At 45.4% G+C, this 19,613-nt stretch overlaps 1 long non-coding RNA gene across 1 annotated transcript in view; it reads right to left on the bottom strand.

The window, feature by feature from the left end:
• LOC137348963 (uncharacterized) overlaps positions 1-19,613 on the bottom strand; it is a 32,562-nt gene that overhangs the window by 10,887 nt on the left and 2,062 nt on the right. The gene's annotated exons all lie outside the window — the stretch shown is intronic.

Here is a 19,613-nt window from a genome sequence, read left to right as displayed (position 1 = left end):
GAATGTTATAAAGCAAAATTTGACACTGAGCCACATTATGATATTAGATCAGATGACCAAAAGCTTGGTCAAAGAGGGAGGTTTAAAGCAGCATATTGAAGAAAGAAAGTCAGTAGAGAGAGAGAGAAGTTTAGGGAAGGAATTCCAGCACTTAGGGCCCAGACAGCTGAATGCACTGCCACAAGTGGTGGAGCAATCAATATCAGGGAGAAGCAAGATGCCAGAATTAGATGAGCATAGATATCTACAGAAGAACATGAGAAATTGGAGCAGTAGTCCATTCGGGCTCTCAAGCCTGCTGTACTGTCATGGCTGATCTTCTGACTCAACTCCACTTTCCCGCCCGCTCCCCATATCCCTCGATTCGAGAGAGACCAAAAATCTGTCTATCTCAGCTTTAAACGTATGCAATGATGGAGCATCCACACCCTCCGGGGTAGAGAATTCCAAAGATTCACATCCTTCTCGGGTGAAGAAATTTCTCCTCATCTCAGTCCTAAATGATTGACCCCTTATCCTGAGAGTGTGCCCCAATCACCCCACTTCTAGATTCCCCAGCCAGGGGAAATATCCTCTCAGCATCTGCGTTCCTTGCAGTACACCCAAGTCCCTCTGATCATCAACATTTACAAGTTTCACGCTTTCTAAAAAATATTCTACTTGTCTATTCTTCCTACCAAAGTGAATAACCTTATACTTCCCCACCTTATACTCCATCGACCACCTTGTTGCCCACTCACTTAACCTGTCTATATCTCTTTGCAGCCTCTTTGTGTCCTCCTCACAGCTTACATTCTCACCTAGCTTTGTATTGTCAGCAAACTTGGATACGGTCTCTCATTGAAGTCATTAATATAGATTGTAAATATTTGAGGGCCTAACTGTTGTAGTTATTCATTGCATTTGAAAGATTTTGAATTTCAAGCAATCTTGTTAAATAGTAAGCCCCTGAGCAGGAATCATACCCTGGCCACAGTAGAGAGAGCATCAAATTCAAAACTGTAGACTATTAGATAACACAATGCAAGCTTATCAACTAATCACTTACATTTCTGACCTTTGCTCTTTTTATTCAGTTCTCAGAGGGTTGTGGGGCTGGAGGAGATTACAGAGATAGAGAGCGCAAGGCCATGGAGGAGCTTGAAAACAAGGATGACAACTTTAAAATCAAGGTGTTATGGAACTGGGAACCAACATCGGTCAGTGAGCAGAGGGATGATGGGTGAACGGCACTGGGCATCAGGAAGGACACCGGCAGCACAGTTTTGGATGACCTCAAGTTTACAGAATGTAAATTGTGGGAGGCTGGCCAGGATTGTATTGGAATAGTTCAGGTTTCAGCAGCAGAGAAGCTGAGGCACGGGCAGAGTCGGGCAATGTTAGAGTGATGGAAATAGGTGGTCTCAGTGATGATGTAGATGTGGTTGGAAGCTCATTTCAGGGTCAAAGGTGTTACACAGGTTGCAAAACAGTCTAGTTCAGCCACAGATAGTTGCCAGGAAGAGAGTGAGATGGAGTCAGTAGCGAGGGAGCAGAGTTTGTAGTGGACACTGAGGAGAACATTAGAAATAGGAGGAGTCGACCATACGGCTCCTTGAGCCTGCTCCGCCATTCAATAAGATTATGGCTGATCTGATCTTGGCCTCAACCCCACTTTACTGCCTTTCCCCATAACCCTCGACTCCCCTATAGTTTAAAAATCTATCTAAGCCTTGAGCATATTCAATGACTCAGCCTCCGCTACTCTCTGGGGTGGAGAATTCCAAAGATTAACAACCCTCGAGAAGAAATTCCCCCTCATCTCGGTCTTAAATGGGAGACCCCTTATTCTGAAATGATGCCCCCTCGTTCTAGATTCCCCCACAAGGGAAAACATCCTCACAGTACCTACCCTGTCAAGCTGCCTCTGAATCATTATTTGTTTCAATAAGATCACCTCTCAATCTTCTGAACTCTAATGAGTATAGGCCCAATTTACTCACTCTTTCCTCATTGGTCAACTCCTTCATCCCATGAATCAACCGAGTGAACCTTCTCTGAACTGCCTCCTATGTAAGTATGTCCCTCCTTAAATAAGGAGACCAACACTGTGCACACTCCTCAAGGTGTGGTCTCACCAATGCCCTTTACGGTTGTAGCAAGACTTCCCTACTTTTATACTCCATTCCCATTGCAGTATAGGCCAACATTTCAATTGCCTTCCCAATTACTTTCTGTTCCTACATGCTAACTTTTTGTTTCCCAAACAAGGTCACCCAGGTCCATCTGTACCACAGTATTTTATAGTCTGTCAAGTGAAGTAATATTTTGCTTTTCTATTCTTCCTCCTAAAATGGATAACCTCACATTTTCCCACATTATACTTCATCTGCCAAGTTTTTGCCCACTCACTTAACCTATCTATATCTCTTTGCAGACTCAGTGGCGCAGTGGTTAGCACCGCAGCCTCACAGCTACAGCGACCCGGGTTCAATTCTGGGTACTGCCTGTGTAGAGTTTGCAAGTTCTCCCTGTGTCTGCGTGGGTTTTCTCCGGGTGCTCCGGTTTCCTCCCACAGCCAAAAGACTTGCAGGTTGGTAGGTAAATTGGCCATTATAAATTGCCCCTAGTATAGGTAGGTGGTAGGGAAATATTGGGACAGGTGGGGATGTGGTAGGAATATGGGATCAGTGTAGGATTAGTATAAATGGGTGGTTGATGGTCGGCACAGACTTGGTGGGCCGAAGGGCCTGTTTCAGTGCTGTATCTCTAAACTAAAGTAAAACTAAAACTCTATCCTCCTCACAACTTGCTTTCCTACCTATCTTTTAATCGTGAGCAAATTTGGCTGCAATGCACTCGGTCCCTTCATCCAAGTCATGAATATAGATTGTAAATAGTTGAGGCCCCAGCACTGATCCCGGTGACTCAACTAGTTACAGTTGGCCAACCTGAAAATGACCCATTTATCCCAACTCTGTTTCCTGTTAGTTATCTAATGCTCTACATCTCTACTAATGTATTACCCTCAACACCATGAGCTCTTGTGTAGTAAACTTTAATGTGGCACCTTATCAAATGCATTTTCGAAATCCAAATACACTACATCTACTGGTTCCCCTTTATCCACCCTGTTCACTCAATCCTCAAAGAACTCCCATAAATCTGTCAAGCACCATTTTCCTTTCATAAAGCCACATTGACTCTGCTTGATTGCATTATGATTTTCTAAATGTTCTGCTGCTACTTTCATGATAGATTCCAGTGTGTTCCCAATGACAGATGTTAGGTTAACTTGTTTATAGTTTCCTGCTTTCTGTCTCCCTCCTTCCTTGAATAGGGGTGTTATATTTGTGGTTTTCCAGTCCAATGAGACCTTTCCAGAATCTAGGGAATTTTTGAAGATTACAAACAATGTATCCACTGTCTCTCATTAGAGTCATTTATGGCATGGGGGAGACCATTTGACCCATCGAGTCCATGCCATCTCTCCACTGGCCAATCCAGTCTGTCCCACTCCCCCACTCAATCCCTGTAGCCCTGCAAGTTTATTTCCTTCACGTGCCTCTGCAGCCACTTCTTTTCAAACCTTAGGATGCAGGCCATCAGGTCTAAGGACTTGTCAGCCATTAGTTTTCCCATTACTATTTCACAGTGATAGTTTTAAGTTCCTCCCTCCCTTTTGCCTCCTGATTTTCTACTACTCTTGGGGTGCTTTTTGTGTCTTCTACTTATTGAATAGAGGAACAGGCTTGATGGCAAAATGGCCTACACCAGCTCCTATATTTATGTTCTAATGTTCATCAAACCTCAGTCGGGTTCCCCTCAAACTGCTGATAATCCCCAAATTACCAGACTACAACTCATGCCCCAAATATTGTTTATTGGTTACAAATCATAACTTAGTTAAATTTGGCACACAACTCTGTATAAATGTAATCAGCTATCCAGCAGTTGAGCTTGGGAACATAGGAGCAGGAGTTGGCCATTCAGCCCATTTAACTGCTCCGCCATTCAATATGATCATGGCTGATCATCCACTTCAATGCCTTTTTCCCCACACTATCCCCATATCCCCTTACGTCATTTGTATTTAGAAATCTATCAATCTCTGCTTTAAACATACTCAATGACTGAGCTTCCACAGCCCTCTGAGGGTAGAGAATTCCAAAGATTCACAACCCTCTGAGCAAAGAAATTTCTTCTCATCTTTGCCCTAAGTGGCTTCCCCCTTATTTTGAAATTGGGTCCTCTGGTTCTAAACTCCGCAACCAGGAGAAGCATCTTACCTGCGTCTACCCTGTCTATACCTTTAAGTATTTTGTAGGTTTCAATGAGATCACCTCTCATTCTTCTAAACTCTCGAGAATAAAGGCCCAGTTTCCCCAATCTCTCTTCATAAGACAGTCCCGCCATCCCAGAAACAAGTCTGGTGAATCTTCGTTGCACTCCCTCTATAGCAATTATATCCTTTCTAAGGTAAGGGGACCAAAACTGCACATAGTACTCAAAGTGCGGTCGAACCAAGGTTCGATACAATTGAAGCAAGACTTCGCTACTCCTGTACTCAAATCCTCTTGTGATAAAGGCTAACATACCATTAGCCTTCCTAATTGCTTGCTGCACCTGTATGTTAGCTTTCAGTGACTTATTGACAAGGACACCGAGGTCCCTTTGTACATCGACACTTTCTAATCTCTCACCATTTAAGAAATACTCTGCACATCTGTTCCTCCTACCAAAGTGGATAACCTCACATTTTTCCACATTATATTCCGTCTGCCACATTCTTACCCACTCACCAACTCTGTCTAAATCCCCTTAAAGTCGCTTTGCATCTTCCTCACAACACACATTCCCACCTAGTTTTGTGTCATCCGCGAACTTGGAAATACTACATTTTCGTCATTGAAGCCAGCTAGCAATTCAAAGAGAACAAAGAACAAAGATAATTACAGCACAGGAACAGGCCCTTCGGCCCTCCAAGCCTGCGCCGATCCAGATCCTCTCTCTAAACATGTCGCCTATTTTCTAAGGTTCTGTATCTCTTTTCTTCCTGCCCATTCATGTATCTGTCTAGATACATCTTAAAAGACTCCATCGTGCCCGCATCTACCACCTCCGCTGGCAACGCGTTCCAGGCGCCCACCACCCTCTGCGTAAAGAACTTTCCACGCATATCCCCTCTAAACCTTTCCCCTTTCACTTTGAACTCGTGTCCTCTAGTAATTGAATCCCCCACTCTGGGAAAAAGCCTCTTGCTATCCACCCTGTCTATACCTCTCATGATTTTGTACACCTCAATCAGGTCCCCCCTCAACCTCCGTCTTTCTAATGAAAATAATCCTAATCTACTCAACCTCTCTTCATAGCTAGCGCCCTCCATACCAGGCAACATCCTCGTGAACCTCCTCTGCACCCTCTCCAAAGCATCCACATCCTTTTGATAATGTGGCGACCAGAACTGTACGCAGTATTCCAAATGTGGCCGAACCAAAGTCCTATACAACTGTAACATGACCTGCCAACTCTTGTACTCAATGCCCCGTCCGATGAAGGAAAGCATGCCGTATGCCTTCTTGACCACTCTATTTACCTGCGTTGCCACCTTCAGGGAACAGTGGACCTGAACACCCAAATCTCTCTGGACATCAATTTTCCCCAGGACTTTTCCATTTACTGTATAGTTCACTCTTGAATTGGATCTTCCAAAATGCATCACCTCGCATTTGCCCTGATTGAACTCCATCTGCCATTTCTCTGCCCAACTCTCCAATCTATCTATATTCTGCTGTATTCTCTGACAGTCCCCTTCACTATCTGCTACTCCACCAATCTTAGTGTCGTCTGCAAACTTGCTAATCAGTCCACCTATACTTTCCTCCAAATCATTAATGTATATCACAAACAACAGTGGTCCCAGCACGGATCCCTGTGGAACACCACTGGTCACACGTCTCCATTTTGAGAAACTCCCTTCTACTGCTACTCTCTGTCTCCTGTTGCCCAGCCAGTTCTTTATCCATCTAGCTAGTACACCTTGGACCCCAAACGCCTTCACTTTCTCCATCAGCCTGCCATGGGGAACCTTATCAAACGCCTTACTGAAGTCCATGTATATGACATCGACAGCCCTTCCCTCATCAATCAACTTTGTCACTTCCTCAAAGGATTCTATTAAGTTGGTAAGACATGACCTTCCCTGCACAAAACCATGTTGCCTATCACTGATGAGCCCATTTTCTTCCAAATGGGAATAGATCCTATCCCTCAGTATCTTCTCCAGCAGCTTCCCTACCACTGACGTCAGGCTCACCGGTCTATAATTACCTGGATTATCCCTGCTACCCTTCTTAAACAAGGGGACAACATTAGCAATTCTCCAGTCCTCCGGGACTCACCCGTGTTTAAGGATGCTGCAAAGATATCTGTTAAGGCCCCAGCTATTTCCTCTCTCGCTTCCCTCAGTAACCTGGGATAGATCCCATCCGGACCTGGGGACTTGTCCACCTTAATGCCCTTTAGAATACCCAACACTTCCTCCCTCCTTATGCCGACTTGACCTAGAGTAATCAAACATCTGTTCCTAACCTCAACATCCGTCATGTCCCTCTCCTCGGTGAATACCGATGCAAAGTACTCGTTTAGAATCTCACCCATTTTCTCTGACTCCACACATAACTTTCCTCCTTTGTCCTTGAGTGGGCCAATCCTTTCTCTCGTTACCCTCTTTCTCCTTATATATGAATAAAAGGCTTTGGGATTTTCTTTAACCCTGTTTGCTAAAGATATTTCATGACCCCTTTTAGCCCTCTTAATTCCTCGTTTCAGATTGGTCCTACATTCCCGATATTCTTTCAAAGCTTCGTCATTCATCAGCCGCCTAGACCTTATGTATGCTTCCTTTTTCCTCTTAGCTAGTCTCACAACTTCACCTGTCATCCATGGTTCCCTAATCTTGCCATTTCTATCCCTCATTTTCACAGGAACATGTCTCTCCTGCACGCTAATCAACCTCTCTTTAAAAGCCTCCCACATATCACATGTGGATTTACCTTCAAACAGCTGCTGCCAATCTACATTCCCCAGCTCCTGCCGAATTTTGGTATAGTTGGCCTTCCCCCAATTTAGCACTCTTCCATTCGGACCACTCTCGTCTTTGTCCATGAGTATTTTAAAGCTTACGGAATTGTGATCACTATTCCCAATGTAGTCCCCTACTGAAACTTCAACCACCTGGCCGGGCTCATTCCCCAACACCAGGTCCAGTATGGCCCCTTCCCGAGTTGGACTATTTACATACTGCTCTAGAAACCCCTCCTGGATGCTCCTTACAAATTCTGCTCCATCTGGACCTCTAACACTAAGCGAATCCCAGTCAATGTTGGGAAAATTAAAATCTCCTATCACCACCACCCTGTTGCTCCTACATCTTTCCATAATCTGTTTACATATTTGTACCTCTATCTCACGCTCGCTGTTGGGAGGCCTGTAGTACAGCCCCAACATTGTTACCGCACCCTTCCTATTTCTGAGTTCTGTCCATATTGCCTCACTCCTCGAGTCCTCCATAGTGCCCTCCTTCAGCACAGCTGTGATATCCTCTTTGACCAGTAATGCAACTCCTCCACCCCTTTTACCTCCCTCTCTATCCCGCCTGAAGCATCGATATCCTGGGATATTTAGTTGCCAATCATGCCCTTCCCTCAACCAAGTCTCAGTAATAGCAATAACATCATACTCCCAGGTACTAATCCAAGCCCTAAGTTCATCTGCCTTACCTACTACACTTCTTGCATTAAAACAAATGCACCTCAGACCACCAGTCCCTTTATATTCATCATCTGCTCCCTGCCTGCTCTTCCCCTTAGTCACACTGACTTCATTATCTGATTCCTTACAGGCTTTTGTTACTACCTCCTTACTGTCAACTGACCTCAATTGGTTCCCATCCCCCTGCCACATTAGTTTAAACCCTCCCCAATAGCATTAGCAAAAGCACCCCCAAGGACATTGGTTCCAGTCCGGCCCAGGTGTAGACCGTCCAATTTGTAATAGTCCCACCTCCCCCAGAACCGGTCCCAATGTCCCAAAAATCTGAACCCCTCCTTCCTGCACCATCTCTCAAGCCACGCATTCATCCTGACTATTCTTTCATTTTTACTCTGACTATCACGTGGCACTGGTAGCAGTCCTGAGATTACTACCTCTGAGGTCCTGCTTTTTAACTTGGCTCCTAACTCCCTAAACTCTGCTTGTAGGACCTCATCCCGTTTTTTACCTATATCATTGGTGCCTATGTGCACAATGACAACTGGCTGTTCACCCTCCCCCTTTAGAATGTTCTGCAGCCGATCTGAGACATCCCTGACCCGTGCACCTGGGAGGCAACATACCATTCGGGAGCCTCGTTTTCGACCACAGAACCGCCTATCTACTCCCCTTACAATCGAATCCCCTACGACTATAGCCCTTCCACTCTTTTTCCCGCCCTTCTGAACAGCAGAGCCAGCCACGGTGCCATGGACCTGGCCACTGCTGCCTTCCCCTGGTGAGCCATCTCCCTCAACAGTATCCAAAACGGTATACTTGTTTTGGAGGGAGATGACCGCAGGGGACTCCTGCGCTGCCTTCCTGCTCTTTCTCTGCCTTTTGGTCACCCATTCCCTTTCTCCCTCAGCAATCCTAATCTGCGGTGTGACCAATTCACTAAACGTGCTATCCACGACCTCCTCAGCATCGCGCATGCTCCAAAGTGAGTCCATCCGCAGCTCGAGAGCCGTCATGCGGTCTAACAAGAGCTGCAGTTGGACACACTTCCTGCACGTGAAGGAGTCAGGGACATCAGCCATGTCCCTGAGCTCCCACATTGAGCAAGAGGAGCATGACACGGGTCTGAGATCTCCTGCCATTTTTAATCTTAAGCTTAACTTAGTTAAATGAAAAAGGAACGAAAAGTTTTTACCAATCACGATAAAACCAGAGAAATAGAAAAAGCCTTACCTTATAAACACCCCACCGAGTCCTTTTTTTTTGGTTAGAGGAGGAGGGCGGGTGGGAGACACGACAAGTGTGGTGTCTCGGGTTCAGAAACCGCCCAAATATATAGTGTTTTACTTACCCAGCAGCCCCCTGGCCTCCGCCGAAAAACAAAAGGAAATTAAATTTACTTTCAAACTGACCTTCCCAGCTGCTCACTCGCTCACACTCTGCTCCCGAAAAAGCTGCTGCAATGAATTCATTCTGACACTTGTGCCCTGACTCCACATTCTCTGAACGTACTCATTATGGAGCACCTTATCGAAGGCCTTTTGAAAATCCAGATAAATTACATCTACCGCATTACCATTACCTCTGTTACCTCCTCAAAAAATTCAATAAGGTTGGTCAAGCAAGATTTTTCCTTTTGAAATCCGTGCTGGCTATTGATTATTATATATACAGCAGGATATAGATCGGTTGGAGACTTGGGCGGAGAAATGGCAGATAGAGTTTAATCTGGACAAATGTGAGGTAATGCATTTTGGATGGTCTAATGCAGGGGGGGGAAGTATACAGTAAATGGCAGATCCCTTAGGAGTATTGACAGGCAGACAGATCTGGGCATACAGCTCCACAGGTCACTGAAAGTGGCAATGCAGGTGGATAAGGTAGTCAAGAAGGCATACGGCGTGCTTGCCTTCATCGGTCGGGGCATAGAGTATAAAAATTGGCAAGTCATGCTGCAGCTGTACAGAACCTTAGTTAGGCCACATTAGAATATTGTGTGCAATTCTGGTCGCCACACTACCAGAAGGAAGTGGAGGCTTTGGAGAGGGTACAAAGGAGGTTTACCAGGATGTTGCCTGGTCTGGAGGGCATTAGATGTGAGGAGAGGTTGGATAAACTCGGATTGTTTTCACTGGAACGACGGAGGTGGAGGGGTGACATGACATAACAAAGTTATGAGAGGCATGGACAGAGTGGATTGTCAGAAGCTTTTTCCCAGGGTGGAAGAGTCAATTACTAGGGGACATAGGTTTAAGGAGAGAGGGGCAAAGTTTAGAGGGGATGTGCGGGGCAAGTTCTTTACATAGAGGGTGGTGAGTGCCTGGAACTTGCTGCCGGGGGAGGTGGTGGAAGCAGGTACAATAGCGACGTTTAAGAGGCATCTTGACAAAATCATGAATAGGATGGGAATAGAGGGATATTGGCCCCGGAAGTGCAGAAGGTTTTAGTTTAGGCAGGCATCAAGATCGGCGCAGGCTTGGAGGGCCAAATGGCCTGTTCCTGTGCTGTTCTTTGTTCCTTTCATTTCTAAACGTTCTTCTACTCTCTCCTTTAGTAGTGATTCCATTATTTTTCTTATCACTGATGTTAAGCTGACTGGTCTGTAATTCCCTGGGCACATTCTATGCCACTTCTTGTATATAGGAATTACATTCACGATCCACCAGCCATAGAGAGATACAGCACTGAAACAGGCCCTTCGGCCCACCGAGTCTGTGCCGACCATCAACCACCCATTTATCCTAATCCTACATTAATCCCATATTCCCTACCACATCCCCACCTTCCCTCAATTCTCCTACCACCTACCTACACTCGGGGTAATTTAAAATGGCCAATTTACCTATCAACCTGCAAGTCTTGGCTGTGGGAGGAAACCGGAGCACCCGGTGGAAACCCACACGGTCACAGGGAGAACTTGCAAACTCCGCACAGGCAGTACCCAGAACCAAACCCGGGTCGCTGGAGCTGTGAGGCTGCGGTGCTAACCACTGAGGTGAGGTTTTAAATGATTACTTTTCATTTGTGTTCACTATAGAGAAGGATGATGTAGGTGTAGAGATCAGGGAGGGGGATTGTGATTTTCTTGAACAAATTAGCATTGAAATGGAGGAGGTATTTGCGGTTTTAGCGGGCTTAAACGTGGCCCAGGCCCAGATGAGATGTATCCCAGGCTGCCGTGAGGCAAGGGAGGAGATTGCAGGAACTCGGCACAAATTTTCAAATCCTCTGTGGCCACAGGAGAAGTACCAGAGGACTGGAGAACACTGAATGTGTTACCAATATTCAAGAAGGGTAGTAGGGATAAAGCAGGTAATTACAGGCCAGTGAGTCTAACAAGAGTGGTCGGGAAACGATTGGAAAAAATTCTGAGGGACAGGATTAATCTCCACTTGGAGAGGCAGGGATTAGTTAAGGATAGTCAGCATGACTTTGTCAGGGGGAGAGCAACTCTAACAAATTTGATTGAATTTTTCGAGGAGCTGACTCAGTGTGTAGATGAGGGTGAAGCAGTTGATGTAGTCTACATGGACTTCAGTAAGGCTTTTGAAAAGGTCCCGCATGGGAGATTGGTCAAGAAGGTAAGAGCCCATGGAACAAGGGCAATTTGGCAAATTGGATCCAAAACTGGCTTGGTGGCAGGAGGCAGAGGGTGATAGTCAAGGGTTGTTTTTGCGATTGGAAGCCTGTGACCAGTGGTGTACCACAGGGATTGGTGCTGGGACCCTTGCTGTTTGTAGTGTACATTGATGATTTAGATGTGAATATAGGAGGTACGATCAATAAGTTTGCAGATGACACGAAAATTGGTGGTGTTGTAAATAGTGAGGAGGCAAGCCTTAGATTACAGGACGATATAGATGGGCTGGTAAGATGGACAGAGCAGTGGCAAATGGAATTTAATCCTGAGAAGTGTGAAGTGTTGCATTTTGGGAGGACTAAAAAGGCAAGGGAATATACAATGGATGGTAGGACCCTAGGAAGTACAGAGAGTCTTTGCCAGTTCTGATGAAAAATCACTGACCTAAAACATTAACTCTGCTTTTCTCTCCACAGATGCTACCAGACCTGCTGAGTATTTCCGGCATTTCTTGTTTTTAATTCAGATTTCCAGCATCTGCAGTATTTTGCTTTTATATTAGGTTAGTAAACAAAATTAGAGCATGTGGGATTGGGGCTAATATACTGGCATGGATTGAGAATTGGTTAACGGACAGAAAATAGAGGGTAGGAATAAACGGGTCATTCTCAGGTTGGCAGGCTGTAACTAGTAGGGTTGCACTAGAACCGCAAGGATCAGTGCTTGGGCCCCAACTGTTCACAATCTACATCTATGATTTGGATGTGTGGACCAAATGTAATATTTCCAAGTTTGCTGAAGACATAAAACTAGGTGGGAATGGCGAGTTGTGAGGAAGATGCAAAGAGGCTTCAAGGGGATTTAGACAGGCAAGTGAGTAGGCAAGAACATGGTAGATGGAATCCCATGTGGAAAAATGTTTAGTTATCCTCTTTGGTAGGAAAAACAGAAATGCAGAGTATTTCTTAAATGGTGAGAGATTAGGAAGTCTTCATGGCCAAAGGGTGTCCTTGTTCATAAGTCACTGAAAGCTAACATGCAGATGCAGCAAGCAATTAGGAAGGCAAATGGTATGCTGGCCTTTATTACAAGAGGATTTGAGTACAGGAGTAGAGAAGTCTAGTCGCAATTGTATGGTGCCTTGATGAGACGGCACCTGGAGTATTGTGTACAGTTTTAGTCTTCTTAACTAAGGAAAGATATACGTGCCATAGAGGGAGTGCAACAGAGGTTTACCGGACTGATCCCTGGGATGGCACGATTGTCTTATGAGGAGACTGGGCCTATATTCTCTAGAGTTTAGAAGAATGAGGTGTGATTTCATTGAAGCATACAAAATTTGTACAGGGCTCAATAGGGTAGATGCAGGAAGGATGTTTCCCCTGGGTGGGGGAATCTAGAACCAGGGGTCACAGTCTCAGAATAAAAGATAGGCCATTCGGGACTGAGATTGAGAAGAAATTTCTTCATTCAGAGGGTGGTGAATCTTTGGAATTCTCGACCCCAGAGGGCTGTGGAGGCTCAGTCATTGAGCGAACTTGCTGCCGGGTGAGGTGGTGGAAGCAGGTACGATAGCGACGTTTAAGAGGCATCTTGACAAATATATGAATAGGATGGGAATAGAGGGTTACGGTCCCCGGAAGTGCAGAAGGTTTTAGTTTAGGCAGGCATCAAGATCGCAGCAGGCTTGAAGGGCCAAATGGCCTGTTCCTATGCTGTACTGTTCTTTGTTCATGTTCAAGATAGAGACTGATAGATTTCTAGATGGCTGCGTTTGCTGACAACACTACCACTAGGCGATACTGCAGTGGCACATGTCCAAATGCAGCCTGTGCCACTAAAATGTCACAGTCTGCGATGTCAAGCAGCTGCCAGGATTAAAGATGGCGCTGCTCAAATAATCACACGAAAGCAACCTAATCACATGGCAGCACACAATGGCCGGAGGGACAGCGCGAGCGGGGCGGGGAGGGAGCGAGCCGGGGGGGGTGGGGAAGAGAAGGAGGAGCGCGCACCTGCCACCACCAAGGTCTTTGGCCACGCTCTCCCCGCTTCCCCCACCCCCACTCTCTGCCCGCATTACGCAATGATGTCATCTGCGCATGTGCCAACCAGTCTTGGCAATGCAGAACGCAGCGCATGCGCAGAGAGTAGGAGCCAATCTGCACATGTGCGCAGTCTGATGACATCAGCTGCCGGCTGCGTTGTCAATCACTATTTCTAGATATTAAAGATATCAAAGATATCAAGGGATTATGGGGATAGTGCGGGAAAATGGCGTTAAAGTAGATCAGCCATGATCTAGTTGAATGGCAGAGCAGGCTCGAGGGGCCGAACAGCCTATTCCTGCTCCTATTTCTTATGTTCCTAATTCCATAATTTGTCTATATATTTCTTCCTCCCCCTCCCTTCCACTATGAGGTGGTCTGTAGACGACAGCTATTAGCCTGATAGAATCCATATGGATTCTATTTTTGTCTTGCTGATAGCTGTGTCACATTTTTCTCCTGCCGTTATGTTACCCCTAATAAGTGCAGGTACTCCACCTCCCCCTATCCCCTCTCCATTATTTCTAAATTAACTCACCCACAATGTTTAATTCCCAGTCCTGATTTTTCTGTAGCCGGGTCTCAGTAATCCTTACTATGTCTGGTTTCTCCCAATGCATGAGTGCCTCCAGCTCCCCAGTTTTATTACGGACACTGTGTGCATTTCTGTACAGACATGTTAACTCATTTTTGATAGAATTTCCTCTCACTTTATGTTTCACCATCTTTACAAACTCCTGCTCTATACCTCAATTTATTCCCTATTTGCTATCAATGTTCTTCTTTATTCATTCCTATGCTCTCCTTCCCTGTTTTGTTTACATTTAGGCTGATTATGTTTCTTGGTGGATCCCTCCCCCATACGGACATACGAATTAGGAGCAGGAGTAGGCCATTCGGCCCCTTTGCATCTGCCCCACCATTTAATAAAATCATGGCTGATCTGATTGTGGCCTCAACTCCACTTTCCCACCTACCCCCAATACCCTTTGACTCCTTTGTTAGTCAAGAATTTATATACCATAAAATATTCAATGACCCTGCCTTCAATGCTCTCTGGGGAAAAGAGAGTTCCAACGACTCACAACCCTCAGAGAAAACATTTCTCATTTCCATCTCAAATGGGCAACTCCTTAGTTTTAAACTGTGTCCCCTAGTTCTAGTCTCCCCCACAAGGGAAAACATCCTTTCAGCATCTACCCTGTCAAGGGGAGATGGTGATGTAGTGGTCATGTCACTGGACTAGTAATTCAGAGGTCCAGGCTAATGCCCTAGGTACATGGGTTCAAATCCCATTACGGCAGCTGGTGGAATTTAAATTAAATTAATTAATTTTTAAAAATATGGAATTGAAAGCTGGTCTCAATAATTGTGCCATGAAACTATCTTCGATTGTCGTAAAAACCCATCTGGTTCACAAATGTCCTTTAGGGAAGGAAATCTGCCAACTTGCCAAAGAATTATGCAGGGCTTTGGTGAGACCACACCTGGGATACTGTGTGCAGTTTTGGTCTCCACATTTGAGAAAGGATATACTTGCACTGGAGGCAGTGCAGCGAAGATTTATGATTGGTCCCTGGGATGAGGGGGTTGTCCCATGATGAGAGGCTGAGCAAATTGGGCCGATATTCTCTGGAGTTTAGAAGAACAAGGGGTGATCTAATCGAGACATACAAGATTCTGAAAGGGCTTGATAGAGTAGAAGCTGAGAGATTGTTCCCACTGGTCAGGGAATCTAGAACACGGGGACACAGTCTCAGGATAAGGGGTCAATCATTCAGGACTGAGATGAGGAGAAATTACTGCACTCAAAGGGTTGCGAATCTTTGGAATTCTCCATCCCAGAGGATTGTGGATGCTCCATCATTGAATACATTTAAGGCTGGGATAGATAGATTTTTAGTCTCGCAGGGAATCAAGGAACATGGGGAGTGGGCAGGAAAGTTGAATTGAGTCCAAGATCAGCCATGATCGTATTGCATGGCAGAGCAGGCTCAATGGGCCATATGGTCGACTTCTGCTCCTATTTCTTGTGAATCAAAATCCATTTCTCCCACACCAATTTTTGAGCCATGCATTCCACACTCTGATCATACTTACCCCAAGCCAATTTGCTTGTGGCTCAGGTAGTAATCCACAGATTATCACCTTTGCAGTTCATCTTTTTAATTTAGTCCCTAGGTGCTCATACTCCCTCAGTAGAACCTCTTTCTTAGTCCTACCTATGTCATTGGTACATAGAAACATAGAAAATAGGAGCAGGAGTAGGCCATTCATCCCTTCGAGCCTGCTCCACCATTCATTATGATCATGGCTGATCATCCAACTCAGTAACCTGTTCCTGCTTTTGTGCCATACCCTTTGATCCCTTTAGACCCAAGAGCTCTATCTAACTCCTTTTTGAAAACATACAATGTTTTGGCCTCAACTGCTTTCTGTGGTAGCGAATTCCACAGGCTCACCACACTCTGGGTGAAAAAATATCTCATCTCAGTCCTGAAAGGTTCACCCAGTATCCTTAGACTATGACCCCTGGTTCTGGACTCCCCCACCATCGGAAACATCCTTCCTGCATCTACCCTGTCAAGTCCTGTTAGAATTTTATAGGTTTCTATGAGATCCCCCCCTCACTCTTCTGAACTCCAGTGAATATAATCCTAACTGACTCAATCTCTCCTCATACTTCAGTCCGCCATCCTAGGAATCAGTCTGGTAAACCTTCACTGCACTCCCTCTATAGCAAGAACATCCTTCCTCAGATAAGGAGACCAAAACTGCACGCAATATTCCAGGTGTGGCCTCACCAAGGCCCTGTATAACTGCAGCAAGACATCCCTGCTCCTGTACTCGAATCCTCTCGCTATGAAGACCAACATACCATTTGCCTTTTTTACCACCTGTTGGATCTGCATGCTTACCTTCAGCGACTGGTGTACGAGAACACCCAGGTCTCGCTGCATCTTCGCCTCTCCCAGTTTATAGCCGTTCAGAAAATAATCTGCCTTCCTGTTTTTGCTACCAAAGTGGATAACCTCACATTTATCCACATTAGACTGCATCTGCCATGCATTTGCCCACTCACTCAACTTGTCCAGATCACCCTGAAGCTTCTCTGCATCCTCCTCACAACTCACCCTCCCACCCAGTTTTGTGTCATCTGCAAATTTGGAGATAATACATTTAGTTCCCTCATCTAAATCATTAATATATATTGTGAATAGCTGGGGTCCGAGCACCGATCCCTACGGTACCCCACTAGTCACAGCCTGCCATTCGGAAAAGACCCATTTATCCCTACTCTGTTTCCTGTCTGCCAACCAATTTTCTATCCATCGCAATACACTACCCCCAGTTCCATGCGCTTTAATTTTACACGCTAATCTCTTATGTGGGACTTTGTCGAAAGCCTTCTGAAAGTCCAAATAAACCACATCCATTGGCTCCCCCTCGTCAACTCTACTAGTTACATCCTCGAAGAATTCTAGTAGATTTGTCAAGCAAGATTTCCCTTTCATAAATCCATGCTGACTCTGCCTGATTCTATCACTGTTCTCCAAGTGCTCTGCTGTAAAATCTTTGACAATGGACTCTAGAATTTTCCCCACTACTGACGTTAGGCTAACTGGTCCATAATTCCCTGCTTTCTCTCTACCTCCCTTTTTAAATAGTGGGGTTACATTAGCTACCCTCCAATCTGTAGGATCTGTTCCAGAGTCTATAGAATCTTCGAAGATGACCACCAATGCATCCACTATTTCTAGGGCCACATCCTTAAGTACTCTGGAATGCATACCATCAGGCCCTGGGGATTTATCAGCCTTCAATCCCATCAATTTCCCCGACACCATTTCTCTACTAATATGGATTTCCTTCAGTCCCCCTCTCTCACCAAGCCCTGTGCTGCCCAACATTTCTGGTATGATATTTGTGTCCTCCTTTGTGAAGACAGAACCAAAGTATCTATTTAGTTGATCAGCCATTTCTCTGTTCCCCATAATAAATTCCCCTGTTTCTGACTGTAAGGGACCTACATTTGTCTTCACCAATATTTTTCTCTTCATCTACCTATAGAAACTTTTACAGTCAGTTTTTATGTTCCCCTCAAGCTTGCTCTCATACTCTATTTTCCCCTTCTTAATCAATCCCTTGGTCCTCCTTAACTGAATTCTAAACTGCTCCCAATCCTCAGGTCTGTTGTTTTTTTCTGGCGAATTTATATGCCTCTTCCTTGGATCTAATGCTATCTCTAATTTCCCTTGTAAGCCATGGTTTGGCTACCTTTCCCATTTTACTTTTGCGCCAGACAGGGATAAACAATTGTTGCAATTCATCCATGCGCTCTTTGAATGTTTGCCATTGCCTATCCACCGTCATCCCTTGAAGTAACATTTCCCAATCCGTCATAGCCAACTCGCGCCTCATACCTTCGTAGTTTCCTTTACTAAGATTCAGGACCCTAGTCTCAGAATCAACTACGTCACTCTCCATCTTGATGAAGAATTCTACCATTTTATAGTCGCTCATCCCCAAGAGGTCTCACACCACTAGATTGTCAATTATTCCTCTCTCATTACACAATACCCAGTCTAGGATGGCCTGTTCTCTAGTTGCTTCCTCAACGTATTGGTCCAGAAAACCATCCCGTATACACTCCAGGAATTCCTCCTCTACAGTATTGTGAGTAATTTGATTTGCCCAATCTATATGCAGATTAAACTCACCCATAATTACAGATGTTCCTTTATTACATGCGTCTCTAATTTCCTGTTTAATGCCATTCCCAACATCACCACTGCAGCTTGGGTGTCTATATACAACCCCCACTAATATTTTTTGCCCCTTAGTGTTTCTCAGTTCTACCCATACAGATTCCACATCGTCACAGCTAATATCTTCCCTCACGATTGCATTAATTTCCTCTTTAACCAGCAATGCAACTCCACCGCCTTTTGCGTTTTGTCTGTCCTTCCTAAATACTGAATACCCCTGGATGTTCATTTCCCATCCCTGGTTACCTCACAGCCATGTCTCCATAATTCAGTCATCCACTTTATTGCAAATGCTCTGCGCATTAAGGCACAAAGCCTTAAGGCTTGTCTTTTTAACATTACTTGGCCCCTTCCTGCTATTTTTCACTGTGGCCCTGTATGATTCTGGCCCTTGATTTCTCTGCCCATCACTTTTCTTATTCCCCTTACTGTTTTTTTTGTTCTTGTCTTTAATCCCCCCCCTCCTCTGACTTCTTGCAAAGGTTCAAATCCCCTCTGCCATTTTAGTTTACACCTTCCCCAACCACTCTAGCAAATACTACCCCTCGGACATCAGTCCCAGTCCTGCCCAGGTGTAACCCGTCCAGTTTGTACTGGTCCCACCTCCCCCAAAACCGGTCCCAATGTCCCAGGAATCTAAAACCCTCCCCTTCACACCACCTCTTCAGCCACGTATTCATCCAATATATCCTGCTATTTCTACTCTGACAAGCACGTGGCACTGGCAGTAATCCTGAGATCACTACCTTTGAGGTCCTACTTTTCAACTTAATTCCTAGCTCCCTGTATTCTGCTTTTAGGACCGCATCCTTTTTTTTTTAAACCTACATCGTTTGTACCAATGTGTACCACGATCACTGGCTGTTCACCCTCCCCCTTCAGAATGTCCTGTAACCACTCAGACATCCTTGACCCTAGCACCAGGGAGACAACATACATCCTGGAGTCTCTTTTGCAGTTATAGAAACACCTATCTCTTCCCCTTACAATTGAATCCCCGATAACTATTGCATTCCCACACTTTTTACTCCTCCCCCGTGCAGCAGAGCCTACCGTGGTGCAACAAATTGGACAGTTGCTGCTTTCCCCTGAGAGGCCATTCCCCCTAACAGTATCCAAAGCAGTATATCTGTTTTGCAGGGGAATAAGCCACAGGAGATTCCTGAACTGCCTGCCTAGTCCTCTTGCTCTGCCTGGTGGTCATCCATTCCCTTCCTGCCTGTGGGGTCTGAGCCTGCGGTGTGACCACCTCTCTGTACGTGCTATCCACGATACTCTCCACCTCGTGGATGCTCCAGTGTCCCCAGCTGCCGCTCTAGCTCCGTACCCATGTGCACCACAACAACTGGACCCTTCCCCTCCCACTCCAAGTTCTTCTCCAGCCCCGCGAAGATATCCTCAACCCTGGCACTGGGCAGACAACGCAGCCTTTGGGACTCACGCTCTCAGCTGCAAAGAACAGTATTT

The sequence above is a fragment of the Heterodontus francisci genome, chromosome 34 (assembly GCF_036365525.1).
Source record: "Heterodontus francisci isolate sHetFra1 chromosome 34, sHetFra1.hap1, whole genome shotgun sequence".
Classification (NCBI taxonomy): domain Eukaryota; kingdom Metazoa; phylum Chordata; class Chondrichthyes; order Heterodontiformes; family Heterodontidae; genus Heterodontus; species Heterodontus francisci.
The sequence above is the reverse complement of the archived record's forward strand: the minus strand, read 5'-3'. Positions and strand labels throughout refer to the sequence as shown.